Source organism: Corvus moneduloides, chromosome 5 (assembly GCF_009650955.1).
Source record: "Corvus moneduloides isolate bCorMon1 chromosome 5, bCorMon1.pri, whole genome shotgun sequence".
In the NCBI taxonomy this organism is placed as follows: domain Eukaryota; kingdom Metazoa; phylum Chordata; class Aves; order Passeriformes; family Corvidae; genus Corvus; species Corvus moneduloides.
The window spans coordinates 71342205-71367266 of NC_045480.1; the positions used below are offsets into that span (position 1 = coordinate 71342205).

Below are 25062 nucleotides of genomic sequence, written 5' to 3' on the forward strand. Positions count from 1 at the left end.
GGAAGTCTCTGTACAGAAAAGCAGCAGGATGCAAAAGCTCTGACAGGCACAGTCTCTTCCTTTTTTGTCCCTTTGCTGGTGAACTGCAAAATGTTCCTGTTAGGGTGAGATGACCTTGTCAAAGTGATGTATTTACTACCAAAGAGTTCATCCATAAGAAGAGTACACAGATGAGGCCCCATGACTAGTGGCAGCAAAGAAATAATAATTTCTTTCTGTTTTTCTACAAGCTGTGGTGGCAGGTAGAGCTGTTCCCCAGCTCAAACCTCTCACCAGCCTACATACACCTACTTCAAAAGAGCACCATTTTTCCTTTTTTTTTTTTTTTGTAAAAAAGAGAGACAGAGTAGGCAAATTATTAGGATATTTAGCAGAAAATGTTGCTGACTCATTTACATGGAAGCAGAGAGGGAAAAGGGAGAGCTTTGGGGAGGACATAATGAGTATGGAGGGATAAAAGCACAAGGGAGGGAAAGAGGGCTAGACTATAAACCATCTCATGTACATTGGAGGAGTGGAAAAAAAAATCTTCATTTGGTGTTTGGCTGTCAGTGAAATCATAAAAACTCGGAGAGCTATATAATCTACAATAAGGTGGTTCATCTTTTCTTTTACGGCTTTGCTGACAGGTATAGCAGATTCAAATCTTTCCTTACAACAAACTGGGAATAATTTTACAGCCATGCTCTCCTTTCTTCCTCCCTTTACCTTGACACCCTTTCTTCAGTTAGTGCTGCTGCTGACATTAAAAATGACTCCCTTGTCTAATCAGCATCTCCTCAGCCAGGGAAGAGGAGAAGCCAGAATCCCTCTCCCTTTGGAACTCCAGCACCCCCACATCACCCACTGGCCTCCGCTCTCCCAGGAGACCCCGAGCTTGACCTTCGCATCACCTTTTGTTATGGCGTAGCAATACGCGTCTCTGACGCAGAAAACATTTCCTCTATGCTTTTCTTGGATGTGAAAATAACATAAAATAGTCGTAACCAAAAATAACGAGCTGGTGACCTGTCATTTTATTTAGTACCTATACTCACATCCCTCCCCAGCAGTCGTTTACCCATCTGTCAAAAATTATGGTGAAGTAAGTACCTGAAAGCCAAAGGCTTCCTTGTGCAGGCTGAAGTTGCTTTTTCCCCCTCTCTTTCAAGAACAAGGCAATCAGTCACATTCTGGACTAAACTAATCAAGTATCTGACTCCAGTCTGTTCTGGAGGATTTCATGCTTTGTTATGATACTGATAAGAGAATTGTTCTTCATTTCCAAGGAGGGCTGCACTGCAGGGTGTGCAAGAACAAGAACACACATAAGCCACACCAGGACCCACTCTTACCAGACTTTCTGTGTTCAGTAGGATGGGGCAAGGGAGTGCTTTTTAGGAAAGTGCTTTTAGGAAAGGTGACTACAGGGAATCCGATACTGTAACAAGGAAAGATGGCATTTACTCATAAAACTTCTTACTGCTAAACACACATCTCATGAAAACACACAACCAGAAAAACATTTCATTAAATGTTTTGGAAAACAGGGATTTAGATTTCCTTTTTCCCAGGCTGTATCCCATGGCCGCAACTGGCCAGCAGAAGAGACAAACTGTCTCAAATGTTTCAATAGTGTTAAACCAAACCGAGAACCGTGTTACAAACCAGATACACAGAGCATGAGGTTTTCAAAATATTTAGCAGTGTGTTCATTAGGTTTTGGTGTAAATCACTACACATGTGGCAGTTAAGTAGAGCGCAGTTTAACCAATGAAGAGAAAGGTAGAATTTCGTTTGTTTCCGGTAAGTTCTCTCTTACTGTAATCTGTCAGAAATCCAAGGAAGGGAACAAAACGATTTTTTTTTTAATCACATTTTTCATAAAATCCATCCTACATTGCTACTTCATATGTAAGAGAGTGGCATGTACTTTATTATGGCTGATATGTACAGGGATTAAATATTTGTTCCTGACAAATAACAGTTGGTGATGTAAATTATGATGTAGTTAATGAAAGCAGCTGGGAATGGTGGCAGGGAAAGGCAGAGAAAGAAGAGGGTGGTGAAACACTTCCATCCAAATGCTACACAGATCAACTTCAATATGATTTAACAAGGTATGTATAGGGCTGCTTAGGTGGCCAACATCACGCCTTTTCTTCCCAAGAGAGTCAGGAGAGGTGATTTTGAAAAGGAGATTTAGAAAAGCTTAGAAACAGTTAATCTATAAAAGTGTTTCAGACAGGAGCTTTCTTTTTCAAGAAAGCTTGAAAGGTACATACGGGACAAGTAGGCAGAGTGAATAGAAAAAAATGCTGGAATTTCAAGAGGAAACAGCCATTACATGTCACTACAGGTGAAAACTCTAAATATTTTTATGTGGAAACCTTACATTAAATATCTTGGAAAACAGTATCTAATACATAGAGCTGAAAGATTCCCAGTCAACTTTATTTTTACTACATCAGTCATTATTCACTTTTTGATACTGTTCTAGACAAGCAAAGCCATTGTCAATAAATTCTAAGATGATAACAGTGTCAGTTACTTTAAAAAGTAAGTATCTGTAACTACATATGTAAAAACTAACAACTACAAACACAAGTTATGCAAGATGGAGCATGTATTAAAATGGGATCATTGACAATAATTAAAAGAGTTCTCCACACCTGCAGCAATAGTTTTACCATTTGTTAGGTGGTATTATGCCCTTCACACTGGTATAAACTAGGTAGTGCCTAATTACCACCAGTGCTCGCTTCTGTTAGAACACAGAATGTGCAGAGCACTACTTGCAAAATTATTGTCACATCTCCAGAGCCCAGCCTGAAGAAAGCCCTGATTAATCTCAACCTCACTTTGAGAACAAGTGCAAGAGTTGCACAACAGTAATAAAGGCATCAAAAAAAGCTACAGATATGACTAAAAACTCAAAGCATAACCTCTCCTTACATAAGAGATTTAAGGTAGAAGGCAGGTTGAATACACCTTTTCCACTCTTTTTTATTTCTCGGAGTAAATAGTTTCTCCCTAGGTACACACATGGTAGCACTTGGAAAGAGGAGATAAATCCTGTGTCTTCAGGGGAGTTGACAGGATGGGGATTAGATTTCTGTGGGACTTTGCTGTTCTGGATGTTTTATCTACGATGGCCATTTCTAGGTTAAAGATCAATTCCTTCCACACAACTGAAAGATGTTCTGCAAGTAACAGATTTTCAGGTATGGATGTGCTAACAAAGGAAATTAAAGGAATACTTTTAGCAACACTTGAGACAATACTCAGCAAATGCACAAACTGGCATAATCACGCTCAGTATAAGAGAGCAACAGTAATTGAAAGCAAAGACCTCAGTCAAAGTGACAGACTCGAAAATACACCGGAGAGAAGCGACCCAAGGAGCTACACATGGGCACAGTTTCCCTGTCAACCAGAACATGGTGCTACAAAGAGTAAAACTATTACTGAGTGCAGTGTGGGCTCCATGAGCTAGCAATCCCATTGGCAAAGTGACTTCTGACTTCAGTCGAGGATTCTTCAGATATGAACACAATTAGTAACTGAAAACGCGTTTTAACACACCTAAACCAGGCACAAGCCACAGCATGAGCAGTATATTGCTATAACTGGCATATGTCAAATGTTACACATTCACCAGCACAATAGGTCAGGGCATTCACAGCTTTTTATGATGTATGTTTGTTATCAGAGAAGCCCAAAAACCCAAATATCATTTTAACTTCTGTGTGAAATACAAGCAATGTTCCTACCTGACAAAGACACGTCATAAATAAAATACTAGCCTGTTACAAGTGGCACACATAGGAGCAAAGACCTCATTGCAGGAAACATCAAGACCTTCACTCAGACAGCTGAAACAACAAAAGATGCCCCTGAGGAAAGCTGAGGTCATAAAAGGTTGGTCGAGCTGCCTGGTGAACCACACTGTAATACACAAGCACCTCTGCCTGCTTACAGAGGCAGCCAGTGAACAGATCCACCAGGCACAGCCACCAGTGAGGATGGGCACTCACACCACTGCTAGAGAGGCCTCATTACCCAACTTCCTCTCATAACAGCAATTAGGGACAAGGACAGCCTGCTAACAAAAAGTGTTTGTGACAATTAAAAGCTTGGTACATTTGTTTTGAACTGCCTGTAGTATTAACAGAAACCACTATGCCATTATTCAGCTCTAAACCAGACTTTATCACTATTGTGACATTTGATGACAGCACTTCCCTTCTGCAAGGGTTTTATAATGGTGCAATAGAAGCCACTTATCCAACCACAGAATTTCTGTTCTGTTATTCAAATGTTATGTTGTTACAAGTTGTTGCAATGCTAGTTCACCTAGCAATAATAATAACTTCGTAAAAAAATAAGCAATGCAATTGAATTAAATCAATCACTGGAGGATTGCTTTGGGTTTTTTTAATTGGTTTGAAAGAATATGGGGAAGAAAAAAGCCCAGATGCTAAACAAAATAACTCAGAGAAAGAAATTATAAAGGCCATTACACAGTGATGTAGACTGTGAATCTGACTTTAAATTGTTAGAAGACTTATTCAATTATCAAACTGTTCAAAGTGAAGCTAAGAATAGCTGTAGAAAGATAATTACATTCTCATGGTTTAGTGCTGCCATTTGATTATTTGAAATGTCCTTTAGACTTTCAAAACTGATGCAATATGAGAACAAAAACACTTATCTTGTGCGCAAGTCAAAAGTGCTTTTCAAATATTACATGCTGTATAGTTTAGAATTTATGTTACAGTTAAAGATCTTATTGAGCTGGAAAATAAAGAGACTTTTCTTTTCCAATTTGTTCTTCGGTTATTTTCCAGTCAAGTAACATAATCCTACTTTAAAACTTATAGTCAGTAAAAAGCAGTTGACTGTTCACAAGTTTTCAGCAGTACAAATTGACAGTAATATTGGACAAAATACGTGGACCTCTGAGAGAAAGTTTTGACAATTTTTAAAATGCAAATTATGTAACTTCATGCATTTTATTGTAGTATTTTCCTGTAACTGCCTTTTTATAAATATATAAACAAACCAATATGTTTATATATTTACATGTGTTTGTGTACTAGAAAAAATGGCACTGGTTTAAGTGGAGAAAGAAATAGCATGCACACAAAAATAAAAAAAGTCCACACGTTAAAATAAATATACACATAAAGAAAAAGGAAATTTGTGACCTAATTTTCATTTACTTAATTGTAAATAAGCACAAAACCTATACTGTATATGGCTCATGTAGTCAGTGTCATCTGCTACAAAATGATTAATATATCATAAAGAGTTTTAAATTTTATCCTTTGTAAACATTATGGATAAACAGACACAGAAAAATACATCTCCAAGCAGTGCAAGATCCATCTTTGCTGAAATGTTTTGTTTCAAAAGCAGAACTCCTCAGAAATACATCAATTTTGACAAAGCTTTGAACATGAAGCTGTCCGAGGTCCAAGGTGAACATTCCCTGGTTACTCCTGACTGAGAGACTCACATTGAAAACTTAACCTTTCAGACTGGTAATAGACATTTCAACAGTTCCACTTCACAAAAATATATAAATTATTTTGTTTCATTCTCACAAAGAATACTCGCCGAAGACAGCTCCGCTCTCTAAACATCAGCAGCAAGTCATTTTAACGAGGATCATGTCCTAGCCTTTACTTTTAACTTTCCAAAAAAGCTAACAAATAGTAGGATGATGTTATTTAGTGGTTTGGGTTTTTTTTTTTCTTTGGGAGGCAGGTTGTTGGTGTGGCTTTTTTTTTTTTTGTTTGCTTCTTCGTTTTAATTAAACCAGCTGTAAAATTCTACACTGTTATTTTATCAAGTTCATTTTAAATAATTACTGTCCTTTACATTGTAGAGACATACAGTCCCATAAGCAGAAGAAATATCATCTCTCACCAGCTATCCAGGCAATTAAAAAGGTGGAAAAACATAAATAAAATTTAAAATTTTAGCTATTGTTCTCATTTTGAGTAAGAGTTTAACCTAATCACATCACCTTCTGAGAGACTCAAATGAAGGTTGTCAGAACAGGAGAATTCATTACACCAGTGGCACCCTGGCATTAGGAAAACACTATTTAAAGTATTCTGGGCCTTTCATTAGCCACCCAATTCTTCAGCCATTTCAAGCTGACATGTGTATTGTATATTAAGCTGATGCAATACATTTTGATGTCCATTCTTGAGCCTATGCACACCCAGTTAGACCAATGTGATCAGGGGGATGCTGCACTCCTCTACAAGCAGGGAGCAGCTGGCAGATATTCTCCATGGGATTTCCATTACTGCAGCCAAAAAAGGCAAAGCCCTCATACCCACAACCAAAGCGCAGCACAAGCCAGTCTTTCATGTCAGAAAAATAAAAACCTATTTCCAACATCAGTAAGAAGTTCCTGGAACAGTAAGGGCCTATAAAGTAATCCAGACCTGAGCTGTTCTGCGACGCTTCCATAGAATAGCTACTCAAGAAAGATGAACCTGAACTTTGAAGCTGGCAAAGCCTTCACCAGTTTTCAAAGGAGCTTCCAGGAAGAAGAAAAAAATCAATACAGTTTTTAAATACTAGAAAGATGAGGCCCACATTGTATATCATCATAGGCAATCTAGAAATTCTAGTACAGCTTCTTTTCTTCAGCTGAAAGGAAAATGTAGAGTCTCTAAGCAAAATCTCAGAACACAGGATTCAGGCAAGAAAGATGTATACAAATATTTGTGGAGAAGAAGAGCAGGCTGCTAGTAGAGATGAACCAAACATTTATACAGAATGGCTAAAAGAGTTTGCAATTACTGTCATGTCACATTTTCTTTTTTTTGTCATGTGCTCCATTGTCTCCTTTTAGGTCAATCAAATTTCAGTAGGCTTCTGTTACCACACTTGGACTCGGTTTCAATTTGTTAGATACATCCTTGCAGAAGTGTAAGATGAGACAGTTTTGAAAGAAGATATTTTATTGCCAATGCAGTATTTCGGGATCCAAGCCACAGATCTCCTCCTAGCCATGATACAAATATATAGATACATGTGTATATATGTATATTACACATGCACAAATGCATACATTTATTTGCATATGTATATATAAAAATATATATTTTTAATATGTTGTTACACATACACACATGCATCTTTATAATGAAGTTCTAAGCAGAAAAATTTCACTGGATCAATAGCTAAAATAGATTATTATCAAAAGAGTTGAGAAGAGAGAGTGGGACATGAGAAAACAGCATTAGCAGCCACTTCCTGAATAATTCCCACAATTCAAGGGACATTCTTCGATAAAGCACCATCTCTTTGAAAGCAAACTCTGAGAGCCCCGCTGAAGTGAACACAAACCAGTTCAGAGCATCCCAGGGAAAGTCTAAGGAGAGAGGTCACAGCTGATCAGGAACCCACCCCCAGCTCTGCTGCTATTGCTTAAATGTCGCTCTGTGAATGAGCTGAGACTCACCAACAAGCCCGTTTTCCACCTCTATGAAATAATTAAATATGATACTATTAGCAGCATCAATTAAGGCAGATAAAGTAATAGTCTAATTGAATGCTTGAGGAGGCTAATGGCTTTGCCTTCACTTGATAATGGATTGCACTCCTTACTCGTATGCTATAAAGCCAGACATGGGATCAATACTTCCTTCTGCTTGGAAAGTCTGCTTGCCTGGAGCATAATAGATATCTAATTTAAGATTCTTTGCTCAGGCTTTCTTCTCTTAATCAAGGAATAATATATCATTTTTTAAAAAGTACTTTTTTTAGAGGCATAATTTCCCCATCATTGCGTTTTAAGAAAGTTTTAAGTAACTTCCTCAGCTTTAATTCCATGGAAGCAAAAGGTCCATTTATCTTAGGACACATTCCAATGTGTAATTGGTAAAGGAGACTCTCCTGACCAGCTCAGCTGCAGGAACGTGTCCATATCTGGAGCCTTGTTCCCCCAGAAGGGCTCTTGAGGGACTGCAGAATGCAGAGTTTGCATGTTTACAATTAAATAAATTGTGGGGGAAAATCAATTTGGATCATTTCATTGTTTTTCTTGTCCAAGGAAGCATGTGGTTTTTTTCTTCCTCAAGGAAGCCTAAGGCAAACAAATTTTGTAGCATTTCAATCCTGAATCAACGCAAAGGAGAACTCTCAGCCCCAAAATGCATCAGGATACTGAATGCATCCCAGAAAAATATAGCTACTTCAATATAATTCAGAGCTCACATTTTCAAGGACAATAAATATATATTTGCTGTTGAGTGCTGGAGAAGTTTGTCACGAGCAACATAGAAAAACCTTTCAGGTTATTGTAGGACTTTTAAAAGAAATGAGTCGTGAAGAAAGAAATAGTGACCTTTGCTACATTTAACTGAAAAGATGCTTGTATTAACAGAGAGAGTAACCAAACAGACTAAATGGTTGGCAATGAGGTTTCAAAATGCTAAACAAATAATGGCATAATAAGATTTGCATTTAGCACCGAAATCTGTGAGTAGCATTAGCAAAGAACAGCTTTTTCAAGCTGCTGATTCTGCATTTACCAGAAAAATCAGAGCAAACCTGCTCACAGGCGTGAAGGTATGAACTTTATTAAGGATAAGACAAATCCAAGGTGTTTTAGGACACTGTCCTTTCCTCAGTGACAGTATCATGGGTCTCTGGTGTGAGTCCCTCGTTACAAACCCCGTGGTGCCCAGCAGGGGATAGATCACACTCAGTGAGCTGGACACATGAGGAGGAGCAGTACAGAGCTGCTGCTGTTTCTAGGTGGGAGGCTTGAGGGTGTGCTAAGGAGGTCTCTCAGACAAGCACTGCACAGCCAGAGCTGGATAAAACAGGAATCCCAGAGCAACCCCTCTGAGCAGAGAGACAAGCAGTTCCTCCAAGGAACCGCTGCTAAGGAGAGGGAGGCTGAGCTGTTTCGGGGACTGAAAGCAGTCACTGAGTTGAGGCAGTGGTTATAAATATTCTATATGGGGTTCCATAATGTCATTTAGCCACTGTTATCATGTCAAAGTTTGACTGGAAAACTGTGCACTTGAGACTAACATTATACGATCCAGAGACACCTGGAACAAACACTGAATGAAGCAGATCAAGTAGCTGGTCCCAGAGTGATTCCTCAAGACTCTTCAACCATACACCTTTTACAGGTACGCAATGCAATATACATTTCAAATACATATTATTTAAAGCAGCCCCTTCAAATGACTCCCTTTGCTACTCTGAGGTGATGAGTCTGCATTATCAATCATTCTCCTGAGGAATTCCCAAGCCCTTTCTACCACTGCCTTGGGTCTGAAAAAGCTCCACCTCAGTGCTATCTATATTAAAGCAAGAGATTTATCTCACAACTTGAAATACATGAAATGCATATAAATAACTTCTAACACATAAGAAGTAAATTAATCCAGAAACTTCGCTGTGAAGACTTTCCCATATAAAAAAAAATGTGCTTTTACTGCATTACCTAGAATTATCCAGAAATTTCTGAAGTAAAGATTGGTTAAGAAAAAGGTTTCAAGTGTCGATACACAGCAGGTTGGCAACACTTTTTCAAATATAAATGACTATTGATATACCTTTCTAATACAAACATAGTAATCCCAGGAAATGCACACTGCTTGTACTGTTGCTTTTTACTTACGGACAACTCAAGAACTCCTTTAAAAGTCCTCTTAAACTCAAAAACAAGGCGCCTGTTATTGAGAGGGAAACGCAGACAAAGAAGCCAGATAAAAAACCTGGCCTCACGAGCTCAGACATAACATTTCTGGACTGCACATCCTGGAATGGACACTTGCAACACTATATTACATTTCTAAGAATACAAATGCTCTTGTCTCAGTGCAGAGAACACTCCAGATTTAGAATGAGAGAAAAGAGGTACAAGCAGAACTATTTTATTGCCATTTAGCTCTTCCCATAGGTGCCCAAGTTCAAAAATTAGACCTTCAAAGCCTGTCTCTCCCCAGCCACTTCCTCAAAGTTCTTCAGCACATAAGGGTTTTTCAGTAAGCTCCCACAGTTTACTGAGACCTCTCTGATTTCTGCAGTCATGCTCTCAATCCAGGATTATTCTCCTTTCACAGTCCCTCTCTGCCTGTCCATGGCATCCAGACACGTTGTATTAAGCCATTATAAATCAAAAGTGAAGGAGGTTTTCTTTTTCCTCTGCCATCATCCCCCATTCCTCTCTGCACCCTGTCCAACAGCACACAGGCAAAACCATCCATCATATCAAAGTGTACATTTGTATTGTTCCTCCTTGAGGGAATTTCAGTTCCCTGCTCACTCCCTGCAGACACAGCATGAAAGGGAGGTTGGGCTTGCTTCTGCACTCGGGCTACCCTTTTAAACTGGAACCAGTTCAATATTGACTGTCAGACAGCAGAGTAAAGCACTCAAGACTGCCCAAATAGAAGGTAGGATGCTCAGCGGGAAGGAGGTACAGACAAATTCTTAGTGTGCCTGAGTGAAGTGTCTAAGTGACAAACTGAGGTAAAATGAGAACCAACACCACTATCAGGGCTTACTCCATGAATATTTCTTCATAAAGACATATTGCAGAAAGCCTGGCTAAATGCATCCTTTGCCTACTTTGCACTTAGCATTCTCAAGACACCAGCTGCATGTCATCTGTGAAGCATCTTGTAATTCTAAAATTTAATTTGATAATCATTTCTGTTTCCTCTATTAACTCTAATGAAGCAGGCTCGTTAATTTTCCAACAGGTACTGCTTATTTTATCAAGCTGATATGTCAAAGCATAGCAATGTAAGGAGGGCCTTCCCTCCTTCCCCAGGTCTGAAGAAGTTTGCTCTGAAAGGCAATGTGCACACACTGGATTCAGTCCAGAGTCCAAGAACACTGTCAGACTTTGTAAAGCCTTGCAGAGTCATTACTGCTGGAACTGAAGACAACTGCACTTCCTCTGACACGTGCAAGGACATGAAGGTAGTGCTGTTATTCCTCTTACCCCTGACAGATGCATGAGTACTCAACAGAAAACATTAAGTCACTTCTGATGTCTTAGCACAAGACATACTTAAATGCTTAGGAGAAGACACCAAATAGCTCTTTATCTCTTGCATGTCCAAACTGTCTCCTGGTAGTTAAAAACACATACATGAATTCTGTCATTTCATTTCAGGTAATAAAACCGCCATCAACTAATCAGCCAAATCACAGGAATGTGGAACAGTGGCAAAAAGCTGAAGTGCACCAAAATCCCAGCTACTGGCAACACCACTGACAAGAGAGGCTGAATTTCCAGGAAAGAGCAAACAATGAGCTATGGCTGCATGCTGAAACAATAGAAATGTGTAAACCCCTGTAGTAAATCAGATGCTGCCAACAGCTTCAGAGGTTTTTATAGCAAAAAAACCATGCTAACAGGAGTTTTAAGCATATAAAATGGAGACTGAGAGAGCAACATACCTGAATGGGAAAGGCAAAAAAATCATCATGCTTCCTATAACTAGTTATGATTTCTCATTATACAAATGTGCCTTGAAGAGTCACATTAATGCAGGGTTATTACACCCAGTAACTACTGACCCCGGGGTCACAAATTAAAATCAACCAGATCTACAACTCTATTTAAATTATAATACACCTCTCATTTCATGGAGGAATCTCATCATGAAGATCATAACTGCAAATTGCCCACCACACACATTAGGCAGAAGTTGGATTTATTTTAAATTAAAAAGCAGCATTTCTTATACCCCACCAGCATACTATCAGTGTCATTAAAACATTTTGGAAAGCTCTAGTTTTAGTTTGCCTTCAACTTCTCTGTGGTAGAAAAATAAGTTACTTATTTGAATTAACATTCTTGATACATAATGTTAACTCTTTTCTGGCTTGTCTTTTCGCAGGTTATCAGAACAGTTAAATTTATCCTTCTACCATAAAATATCAGAAGAAATTTAAGACCGTGTTAAACATGGATTTGAAAAAAAAAAAAAATTGATCAGGTTAGGCTTCATTAAAGTTTATGGTGCAAGGAAAGTAACATATGCCTCCAAACAGGTTAATAAACTCATAAAAAAGATATTAATGGCACTGACCAAATGTAAACTGTTTGATAATCTGAAGCATGTCAAGACAGGTAGAACTTTTCCACAAGACTTGGCAATAACAGAATATTTCAGAGAACAAAATATTTCAGTTGGAAGAGACCCACAAGAATCATCTAGTCCGACTGCAATATATATCACCTGTAATTTTTATCCCAAAAGAGCTTAAAACGTTTGTCTGACTTCATGCATAACAATCACTTAATCCACTGAAATACAGCAGCTAAATTAATCAGAGCTAGAATTGAAGAAGAGGGATAAAAATTTGAGAGAACATTGTCATTGTTTAGAGTCTACAACATTTGTTAAAGGACACAAAAATTAACTATGGAAGAGCACTTAAAAAAAAACAAAGAGGAAAATAAGCACTAAAAATTAGATATGAAACTGAAGCAATATGCTCTGGACTTCAGCCTCAAAGCATTGGAAGTGAATCAGTGCTTAACAACTTCTGTGGATTATGTTTAATTTTTGGCAATCCAGTGAGACATTTTGCTAACAATGCACGTAAACAGAGCAGAGCAAAAATGTACTTTTTAACATTTAAATTTCCAGGAAATTCTTTTTCCATCTCTCTTCGACCAAAACTGAAAAACATCTACTTGATACAGTAGTTTGACCCCTCAGAGTGTGCAGGGTGTGATCAATTTGTCTAATGCCGTGTTAACAATTTTTTTTTAATATCAGTGCTAGAAGTGTCAAGGAAACATCATATCCTTGTCTAAGTTTTTATGGCATAAAATGAGAGTGAAGTACAAAAAAATTCAATATAAACCATAAATATTATGAACCTCAGCCAAGTTCAACTATATGGGTGAAATTCTGTTCTCAAAGTACCAAATAATTCTGAACAAATGCTAATGGAGAATGAACCATCAGGAACTATTAGCTCAATCCGTTTCTGCACAGGGAATTTTTTGTGAATTGCCCTGTGTTGCCTTGGACAAAGGTAGAGAATAGATTTCTCACTTTGAGCAGTCAGCCTTTACAGTGAAGGGCTACCAACGGGAACAGAAACCCCCTCCTGTCAAACCCCTTTCCACACAGCAAACAGCGTTGTCCAGAATTTCGCTGCAGCAGCCCCTTGCCAGCAAAGCACAGGTTACAGGCTCACTGCAGAACAGCCATTAGTGAAAGGCAGAACCAGACAGGGCTGATTAATAGGGACGAACTGGAGTGGCACTGGGAAATAAAGAGGGACACAGATCATCGTGATGGACAGCTGACATGTACGCAGGAGAGTCACTGCCAGGATTAGTACAGCTTAAAAAGGTGTTTGAAAGGACGATGTACTCGTTTCTAGAAATTTTTGTCACATACAATGTGGGGCCAAGATGGTGAAAAAGTATACAGAAGTGTATTTAACGAAAATGGACCTAGGCAGAATCCAACCTCTGGGTAAAGGACAATATGAAAAGCGGAAAGGGAAGCAAGGTCCTCTGAAGGTCAAGTTCAAATGTTAGATAGGAAAGAAAATTGCAAGCCTGCAGAGGAATAAAAAGCAAAGTTAAAAATTATCAGAACCACCAGCAGTACACAATCTTTTGGCAGTATTCTCAAATCAAACATGAATTTCCTACAAAAATTGGGACATTAAGCTTTGAAAGTCTGTTCAGGGAGCAATAGAGCAGAACAACATCTTAAAGATGCTTTGGAGAAAGAATCTGTAATGGTTAGAGGCACCTGAAAAGACTAAGTCAAAGCAACTCAAGAAAACCTGATAATGGAATCACAGACAGAGCATGAGAGAAGGCAGGCAGTGACAGTATCCCTCAGAGAAAAGGGCAGAAATCCTAGTCATTCTGGATTTAATGGCAAAGGGATGGGCAGTGGGGTGGACAGATCGAGATGTTAGATCAGAGAGAAAACAATTCTGAAAGAGAGCTGTATCCAAGGGGTGTTCACACAAAGGGAATTATGTCCACATATTCACAGCAATTCTTTAAGGTTTTCCCAGAGCTACGATTCTAACTCCGTTCACAGGCACCAACACCTGCCTACAAAACATGACATTTTGAGAGACTGAAATGATCTGAGCACTGCATTTCCTTTTCAGATGGCTCATACTCCTCATATACGTCTCTGGCTATGACAGCACCAAGGAAGGAAGGACATGGACATCTAATTTCTAGGCCCTCTACATAAAATACGCTCCCAGAGCTACAGCCCACAATGGCACCAGGTCTTCTTTATTGTTCAGATTTGGTAAACACCAAACACACTCTGCAGACTGTGGTAGTTTCGCCTAAAATACAACATTCTGCACAAGCCTTGAAAGCTTTCTACTGAGCTCAGAAGCTGTGTTTTCACATGGATGTCAAACCAGCACAAATACCCTTCACTCAGAAAGTTCAAGATTCTCAAGGATATATTTTCAAGAACTCAAGCCATCCTGATAACCACAGTGTTGATTATGGTGATCTGTTTTCTTGTTTAATTTCCTGTACTCTGAAACCGTTGCACAAACCTCGCCTGTATGTTTGAACATGTTTGGGTTTTAACCTTGAAGATCTGTGATGATTTTAGGCAAAGCTTACAGCCAATAGAATGTTCTCCTCAAGTCTATTTCCAAATATATAACGTTTATATCATTGCTCAACAGAAGCACCAGAAAACCACACACTCTCCTTGTACGAAGGCATGACACCACACATGCAGAAACTACCCTAAGTCACAGGAATAATATTCCCTTCTAGTATTTCCCAGCGTCAAAGCTTAAAAAAAAACACAAAGCAAATCACAATATGTAGCCTGTTTGTCCCTAAGAACACCCATAAATTCTTTCTCACCGGATTTTGTTCCCATCTCAGCTGGAAGCATCCCTTTCGCTTTTTATTTTCCTCCAGCTTTATCACTGGATGACAACAGGAAGAAGGCTCTGATCTCTGCTAAAGTATCAGGCAGACAAGTACTCAAAGTGTACAGGTGAAACATAATTCTTACAGTGCTTGGGGTTGGGTTGATGGCTGGTTTTTTTCCTTTGGGCGTTGCTGGGTTTTTTCTGGGGTGGGTTTTTTTGTTTCATTTTTGCCTTTTTTTAAAAATCCAGTTCTTCACATTCACATGTTTGTGGTAGTGATTTTTAGGAAATTTCAGTGAGTTTGTTTGAATTTTTCCAAAGTTATTTAGTTAGGTAAGTAAGCAGTCAAACACAGGTTTCAGCAAGGTAAATGCTTTAGCTGAACACACAGACAAGATTTCCTAAGTGTGTTTCCTGTGCAAATACTTAACATAAGGAAGCCCACACAGACCAAGTTGGTTTCTCTGCCAGGCTTTATCCACACTGCATGACTGAAGGTGGAACCTTCAAGAGTACAAGATAATACCAAGATTTATTCTATTTTGCTGCATATTTGCTTTTCATAATTTCCACTGTTGAACCAGCTAGACTGCTAACCTAGAGAAATACCTTGCTTGGCTGGATATACCCAAATATTTGTGTTTCTGGTTTTAGGCAGCAATGTTTCCAGTTTACAACCAACATAGCAGGCAGCTGACTAGAAAGGCTCAATTAGTACAAATGTTATGGTCAAAGATTATCAATAAAGCCAATGCTTCAGAGTTCTGCAGATTGCTGTTGTTTGCATCAATATTCACTGGGCAACACGAAGTTCACACTAAGACCAACTAAGAAAACTCAGATATTACATACTTTGCTGTTTATAACCTAGTCTAATTACTTAAATGGAACTTTAACTGTATTCATGATCAAATGTCTTGTCAGTAACAACCAGGGCATCAAATTCAGTTTTATTTTCTCTAGAGCAGTGGCAGTGAGCTGTTTCAATTATAGTGAAATTGTTTTGTCAGCACATTGTTTAAAAGAGCAATAGGGCTGTGCTGTACAAAAATACAGATACCGCTTACTTTGACTTACTGAAAAAGAGAACTCGCATAACCTGCTAATCTCTTCAGAGTGCTCAGTACTATAAATATGTCAACCCCCCTGAAATCTCCATATTAAAGTATTTGAGAAGGTAGAATGTGAGTAGAAGACATTCACTTGGATCAAATTACAATGAAGAGCCTTTGGAGCTACTTTTTACAATGTCATTCAATGAAAAGCTAAGAGAGATTTTTATCTTTCCATGATTACTAGATCATTACATTTAATAAATGTAATACTGTTTAACACTATTGTAAAAGAAATGTACTTTTCCAATGGCCTGAGTCATCTTTTGCCTTCAACCTCCTCTTCAAAACACCACTTGCTTTGGACTGACCATTAAGTTGTGATTTAATCTATAAATAGTTGAGAGGAAAAAAAGCTCTGTTCCCAGTCAAAAAACAAGCAAGTTTTTACACTGAAAAAATGCAAACCTATCCTGTAATGCTCCCTAATCTATAAATAATTAGATCTCAAGTGCTTTCTAAAGGTCAGTGATACTATCTTTTCCCTCCTGAGAGATAAACCAAGGCTGTAGCAGAGCAATGTGGCCTCTCCAGATCCACCCCGTCAGTGACAGACAAAAACAAAATCAGGTCTCCAGAGGTCCAATGGAGTGCTCTACTTGCCACCTTCTTCATACACTGGATGTACCTCAGGTATGTTTGTGGTTTCAGAGAGATTAAAGGAGTCAGCTTTGACTCATGTAACTTTCAGATTAAATGGAGCATGTGAATTAAATGGAATAACTAAAACATTTTGAACATGTAATATGAAGCAGTGATTTTAAACTCTTGAGAGATGGAAAAAATGGCAGGTGAATTTTTGTGCTCACAGTTAGGCAGAGACCTAGCTGAAGAAATTGAGTTTGTAACTGAATGCATATTGAACACAATGATGCATACTCTTAATCATCTCTTGAAAACACCTGATTTCATTTAAAGCAACACTCTTTATTCCTCTTGGTTTTTGCTTGTTTTGAATATTCAGAAGCACACCACCTTTCCAGTTCCCTGCACTTACCCTGACCCTCTCAAATCTGACTGGAAATGTCACTTAAAGCATAAGCAGGCCAGGCCCTCAGAGCATTCATTTTTCACTCACTGCTTGAATTTAAAACCAGCCTTCTCATTTGCAAATTTTTAATTAGATTAACAGGTTTTTTTTTCCTTTGGACACAGAACTCTTCATGAATTAGCTTGGTTACAGCTTCCTCTATAAATTTAACAATTACATCGGTGGCTGGAACTGGATGATCTTTAAGGCTCCAATACTCATCAAGTCCACTTCTGTCATGACTATCGCATTGTACTTTCTAAAACACATTTAGCTATGGCTTGGAGATCTTTGAACTCCTGAGACAATTTAAAAGAAGCAAGCTCCAGGGCAAATATGGATCATCTAAGGAAAATAAGGTCTGAAATCAGCTGTCAAAAAATATGACAGAATTCCAGCAGAAATTTCTGTATTTCAAATATGTCATAAAGTTGCAAAAAATAATTTTCCAGCAGGTCATCTGCAGAAAATGTTGTTATAGTAGTACCAGAATACCAGAATATGCTGATTGAAACGAATTCTTTTTTTACAAAAAGGAAAAATCAAAATGCAGAACTCAGACTTTTACTATCTCATTTTAAGCTTTCCTTTTCCTCATTTCAAATTCCCTTGTTCCATTTATCTTTAATCCTCTTGTATGCGTTGATATGAATTATTCAATTGCAGTGAAAAATAATGTTTTCCAAAGTTCATTTGATTATTTGAGCCTTTCCTTGAAATATTTTGAAACTTTGATTTTTCACTATGCTTCAGACTGAAAACACTAAATTGCTTGAAAATTTCCCTGTTATTTTTCCAGCCCATGAAATAAGAAAATTATCACTGGGGAAAAAGCAAGGATATTCCCTCAACCTGCAAAAAATCAAAGAAACAGTGTAGAAACAAACCATTTCAAAATAAAACCTACGTGGTTTTCCAGCATGATGAAAACACCAGATTAGGAAGGTACAGCCCTCCCATGAGGTCATGAAGTTAAAGTAGAAGCCAATAACATTTTGTGTTCATGTGTGATCTTCAATATCGAATGGCCCCTCATGTCGTGTCAGGTTAGGAGGTTCACCCAAAAAGCACTGCTGGATAAAATGATGTGAGGAGCTCTACTATAGGGTTTGACCTCACATAGCTTAAGGGCAGATGCCAGTGAAGCACTGTCACCAGCTGAGGTGAAAATTCACCTCATTTCCTTAACAAACCAACCTGATCTACATCTTTTTTTTTTCCTGGAGCTGTGTAAGATGTCAAGATCTGACCTACTCTGAACCAGCTCGCTGAGGGACAGAGCGCCATTTTTTCTTACTGCAACTTTCATCTCTGAGATGAGGAAACAACCACTAGGGATGTCAGTTTTATGGCATGTCCTGGAATGATTTGAGACAGGAAGCACCTTTTCTGAGATGAAAAGGCAGTTTTCTACTGAGTGTCCAAGGCCAGCTAAAGGAAAAGGGTTATTAGCACAATAAAAATCATGAATGGTTCACCACCATATTCCAAAGTCAGAAACAGCATCCAGATTTATGAGCTATAAATGTTCTTGGAGTCAAAGGAAATCCAGCACCCTTTGACTCTGTCCCTATCACACTACTTTTTCTTCTGGGAAAATACGTAACAGAAATAAAATGCATAAATGGGTATGGAAAGGCTGGAGTTGCCCTTCCTTTTCATGTAGGGTTTGCGGATGGGCATCTACATCACAGAAAAGTGTCGTCGTTAATTATTATCAGCCAGTACAGCTACCACCATGATCTGGCAATTTCTCACACCCCAAAGTCCATCCATTCACCCCAAGCAAAGTTCTTGACCCAAACACCCAGCTTATACTAAGAAAATTGGCATATGCAGTCTCACTTCTCTAGGAGTTTAGCTCAAGCTGATTTAGGGCCACCTGGATATCCCTGTCAGCTCCCTTGCTGATGAGAATGGCCAAATTAAGCTCTTCCCTTCAATTGTCACGAGTGCCTTATTTCATCTGCAGCCTTGATTGCCCCCTTAAAGTACACCAGGGAAGTACTTGCTATGCACATCAAGCAGGAAGATGGAAGAGTGCAAAACACAGATCTAGAGTGATTATCCAAAAATCAGACTGCTGAGAAATGAAGCACAATATCAGTTAAAGTGTCACTAAAACAGAGTTATGAGTACAGTCAGGTAAAATACTCGATAATTGCTTATAATTTTCAGTGTTTGGAAAACAATTTCCGGGCCAGATGTTTTCACATTGTATTAGATGTTTCACTCCCTGTCAAGAGTTGTACATTTTCCCTAGTTTATGATTCAAGGTGTTAATCATATTCAGTCTTTCAAGATGATTACCTGGTAACATTAACATACAAATGTACAGTGATTATCTCTGCTTTTCAGAATTCTTTGCATTTTGCACAAGGAAAACAAATAATAAAAGAAATAAATCAGTCTCCTTCAACTTGCATGATGCCTATTACAAAATGAAATTACTATGAATTCAGAGTCTATGAAAATTAGGTATTAATCAACTTCAAAGCACAGAAAACTTTCACCTAAGCTTGAAAGTAGCAGCACAGAGTTAGAATCTTTCAATAGGCTGGAACTGACAGGCATTACTGCCTCATAAAACAAACACATTCCTCACCTCCAGCAATCATACAGTGCTTTCATATCCTATTGATAAGACTAACCAAGTGCTGAGTATCTGCAGCCATTTCTGCCTGAGGAATATACACCAATTTACAGTATACTATCATAAAAAATTAGGATACTATTTCAGAGTGTAGAGGAAAATACTATCAAATATCCAGGCTTCTATCGTGAAACAGTAAAAACTATGTAGCAAAACTGGGTCATGTTCAACACCATCTGAATCTAAAAAAAATACAGGTTATTTACACAGGAACTTGATAAAGGCAGTATGATGGGAATACATCTCCAGCTCCCACTGATTTCCCTGAAGTTCCATGAAGTATCTAATTTTGTTCCTAGTGGATTAATACATTTTTTCTATGTCTGAATTCATTATGTCCTGCTGCTTAAAGCAAACAGGGACCATCACAGCAACAGTTCTGTGCAGTCACTGCTAGACACATTTATGCAAGACTTGAATTTTGAACCCTTGTCTTGTCAGATTTCTTAATGAGTTCATAAAATAAACTTTAATGTGCATAGTACATTGTCCTGTAACTATGAGATATCCAAATGGCTCATGACAGGTATTCAGAGGGATAGAGCACAAGTCTCCTTCCTTCCCAGCAGGAACCAGTGGTGAATACAAGGGACCACAGCCTAGGCAGGAACACCAGATCTAGATTTACACACACCCCCACTAACGGGGCGTAATGCTGGCTAATTCCTGGTGCTATGCTCTGCCCATTGCTCTTGCTTCTGTTTTTCTGTTGGGCCTTTCATGTTACACCATCAAGGCAGAGTGATTTAAAATAAAATAAATCCGATTAATCTTTCAATCACTTCATTTTTATTTCTTTATCCTTTGCTCTCATAGTTGATACTGCCCCGGTCCTTTTGACCCCTCCACAGTTCTGGCAATGAAAGATATTATTTTCAAAGAATATGGGAGAAAAAGCCAGAGGGAAACATCAATGCACCCACATTTCCCTTTGTTTTTCTTCCCTAAACTCATACATATTTGTACTGCAGTCCAGCAAACAGCTTCTCTTATCAGGCAGGAGCCAGGATCACCTATTTCAGAGTTTTCCAGTATTATCAAAACACCTGGATTCAAAAACACAAGTGATAAATCATCAAAAGCAGCAAATGAAGAGAAATGTTTCTCTAGGTTCGTGAGAAAAAATATAAATGGGAAAGTTTGTATCAACTCCATTATAAATGAGTTGCAGCATTTTGCCAATAATTTATTAGTCCTGATTTCATTATGATGACAGTGCATCTCACTCCTGCTCATTTTAGTGCTATTATACAGTTCGCTTCTTCACACTGAATGATATCTTCCTTTGCAAGCAATGCCAACTTGACTGCCAAGCCAGACTTCAGGCTCCAATGGCACTGATGACTCCATGATTTTCAGGGTGAGGTGCCAACAGTGTCATCTACAAGTTCCAAAAAACCAAACCTCTGCCTGAATCACTCTCCTGTTCTCCAGTTCCAGGCTGGTTCTCAGAAGTTTAGGTAAATTCCTGGTACTTTTGGCCATTTGCTAGTAATTTGCATGAAGACAGGGTGTCACTTTAAATTTTGCACCTCAGAGCCTCATTAAACATAGAATATGCTACTGAAAGAAATCCCATAAAGACAGTAAGAGCCAAAAGAATGAATCCTGCATTTCATTCAAGCCACAGGCAAAAGGATTACAAACTTCATGATGTGAAATGATGTCTGCACAGAGCAGCAATGACAATTAAGACCTGGGCGAGGGATTTATATGTGACGGGCACAGTGATGACTGTCTAATGTCTTCAAGCCTACATTCTTAATAGACTTCTGCATTTAATATTAATTTTACTTTTCTCTATATTGATTCCATAATTTATCTATATACATTTGATTTTATTTTTCTTCAATTTTTTAAAGTCTAGCTAAAAAATAAAACCTATGCAGAAATTACACCAAGCTTTGCCCCCAGCGACTCACCAAAATCCCTCAACCATTTAAGAAAAAGTACTCAAAAGCTTATCAGTCCACAGCATGTTCTTTCCTTGACATATGGGCTTTTAAACTTTCTCTGGTGCACACCAGTGTGGTCTATTGAGTTATTACCTTACAGACTGCATTTCCAAAGGAGACTAACTTTTGCTTGGCCATAAGGCTTGTAGATTGACAAGGGGGGAAAAAAATCACACAGTGCTTTAAGGGCACAAGCCCCCATCACTACCTTTCCCAAACCTTGTTTACTCTTCCTGTGTGAGTTATTAGAGGTAAATTAGCATCCAAGGAAAAGCTTGAAAGATTTTTTTTTTCATAAAGGTACCTCAAAAGAAGAGCCAGTGGCCCAGCATGTATTCCTCATTTTCCACCTCATGATCTGCATTATGTATCTTTTATTCCCTCTGACTTTCCTTTAGCTAAGAGCAATATTATGTAATAAAACTGGAGGCAAACCACCTTTAACTACCTCAGTTTTAAAGGAATAATTACTTTAGCACAGAATTTGACTTAGAATTTCAAGCACATGAATCTATGTTTACACACACTGTTTTTCAAGATATTTTTCTGTTAAAACTTTAATGATTATTTAGAAATAATGAAGCAAAGTGAGTGTTATTTCTGGGAAGTTAGCCATCTTTCAACACTAGCTAAGAGAAAGTCCCAACAAATGGAACTGTTTGAGGAGTAATTAATGCACTTGATGTCTATTTTTATTGTAGGACTACGTGATTAATGAGCTGTCATAGTCTTAAGGCATTCCCTGGCATGTTTCTGTAAGCTTGTTCAGATAATAAGCCTTAAGAGATGAATGAAGCATGTCCTGCCAGATCTGCTGGGATGATTTCCTTGTACGATAACCGGGGGACATGAAGTATCTCAGCTATTCCTAAAACATAATCTGTCTGCTCATTAATCAAATCCTGTCTCACGCTGTGTGAGTGCCATGACGAAGAAGAGAAGCACATGACAATAATGCACACACAGGGTCAAACAATCTGGATTCTTCAGTTGTGTGGGCTTCCCCAGGAGAAGGAAAGGTGTACACAAGACGTTGTCAGCTCTGAGAGAACTGGTCCACAGGGCACAGTGTGCAATGACCATCACACCACAGATAAAGTCAGAGAAAGCAAACAATACTTGCCTTAATCTGATGAATCATTTTCCAGGATCTCTGGGAGTAGGACTTCTGTCAGGACACAACATAGGCCTCCAATCATTGTCCTTTCATGTGGGCTTACCTCAGAAAGAGTACTTGCAGAGGACATTGTGCGATCACCGCTCAAGGACTTCCTGGAAAAGGAATTGTTCTGAGGAGTAAGTTTTCCTCTGTAAAGCAGGATCAGGTGGTCAGCTGGTTACTCTTGGCAGGTTTTTCTGTAGAGACAGAAAGTCAAGAGGTCACTAGAAAGTATTTTTAAAAGAGAGGTATTCTATAGTGAACACAGCGTACTTTTAAAGCCTCTTTGCCTAATTTGTGGGTGGTGGTGTAGTGTTCTGGCTGATTTTTTTCTGTTTGTCTTTCCTCAAAAAAATAATCTGAATTATGACTTCCCTGACTCTGAGATATTGCATCTAAAGCCACAGGGACAGAAGGCACTGCGCACTAGTCTTTCCTATCCTAAGTTATTTGGCAAATTCCTGAAATGCACCTGCTGATATTAGGAAATTATTTGGATGACTTTAAACAAGGGTGGAGCTAGACACACTGAGAGCTAAAAATTGTACCCTGATGGTCCCTCTGTATCTACTAACTGAAGCAGAAACAGTGCAGCAGAGAAGCCACCCCAGCATCTATAATAATAGCTCTGGGTTGTTCATCACTAACACCAGCAACAAATGCAAAATTACCAATTAGAAGTGAAGCCCTATCACCTCCTGGGTTTCTTTTCTGTGCTGTCACGAGCAGAGCTTTAGACTCTCTGAACAAAAAGGATAGCTTGCAATACAAGCTGTAAAATTTCACATCACTGTCATATCGAATGAATTTAGGGAGAAGCATCTCCGGATTGCAGAGTACTGTGAGAAAGTTGCCAGGAAACAAAGTATTCCTCCTTTTTTCTCTTATGTTTCGCTAACCTAATTTTCCTTTCTCTGTTCCTATTCATCAGATGCAATGGCTTGTCCATCTTATTTTGTACTACAGTATTTTGACAGACTAAAGGTTTTCAATAGTCAGATGGTAACTAGGTTTACTAGTTTTCAATTGCAAAAGAAAATAAATCCCAAAACAGCCAGCATTTCTTGTAACTTATCTCTTTTTGTTCTATTTCTTTTATTTACCAAGCATAAAACGAAGACCAAAACTAGATTAAGATAATTTTCACAGTTTATTCCGTCAGAGCAACACCAAGTCATGATGCTTTCTCTGAGTTCCTAAATACCTAGAAGACAGGATTTGGTTTTTATGATTTGTTGTTGTTGTTTAGGGTGTTTTTCAAATAAGAATTAAAATCTGAAGGATTCATTTGAACAAAGAGGTCTTCAAAACAGAAACAATTATTGAAAGGTTAGCTGCAGAGAATCCTGATAAAGATCAGGAAAACTGGATGCAATGATTATAGCTCACCTCTTTACTGAAATCTAAGGCCAGAAAGAGAAAAATCTTCTAATCAGACTGTTATTTTTGCAACAAAACCATCCTATGTTGGTGCTTATTAAACAGCGAAGTCTGTCCACACCAATTGAATGAAATAAATTTCTAATACCTGAAGAAATAAAAAGAGGACAGGGGAAATATCTTCCTATTAATTTTTCACCTAATTGGAGGGGATAAGCTCTACTAGAAACATTTTCGCAGTAACAGGTATGGCTTAGTACATAATTTATTATGATGCAAGGGAATGCACATCTAAGTTTACAACAAGAATTAAGTCCAATATTATCGGATAATTAATGTGACATTGACAAAGCAGCTTGCTGTATGCATGTATGCATACATTACTTGGCAAGCCTGAAATATATTTGTCCTTTCCCGATAACCAGCTGTGCAATAAATCACAGAAGCATTTTTGTACAATTCTGCAAACTGGAACTTAAGGACGGACAGCATTAAATCAGGTAATTTCTAGCTCCCAGGATCCATGCAATTTTTCTGAACTGGCCATGGCCCCTACTGGAATTTCACCACGGTAGGCGCCTAGGCCGAAACACAGCAAAACATGGCACCATACAGGTTACCACAAAGAAAATTCCCTCTATCCAGCCCAAACCAGTACAACCCCATACACACATGACGGCAATACCTATCAAACAAGGTGGTTTCAGTTCTGAAACCGGAATAGATAGCAAAGACCTCCCAGAACAAGAGAGAGAGTTTAAAGAAAATCAACCTCTCCTTTACTCAAGAATTTTTGCTGAATTCTTCTACACTAATCCTCTCACACCTGCCTAAAATGACAGATTTTGAGGGATTTTTTTTTTTTTTTGTGGGGGAGAAATAATGCTCTG

The 25062-nt window shown here is 38.4% G+C and overlaps 1 long non-coding RNA gene across 1 annotated transcript in view; it reads right to left on the reverse strand.

The window, feature by feature from the left end:
• The window catches only part of LOC116444686, an 82714-nt gene extending 59731 nt beyond the window's left edge, over window positions 1-22983 (reverse strand). Inside the window, exon 1 of the long non-coding RNA XR_004240445.1 lies at window positions 22854-22983. This is a non-coding gene — a long non-coding RNA (uncharacterized LOC116444686). The remainder of the gene's footprint in view (window positions 1-22853) is intronic.
• Between the last annotated feature and the right edge of the window lie 2079 nt (window positions 22984-25062).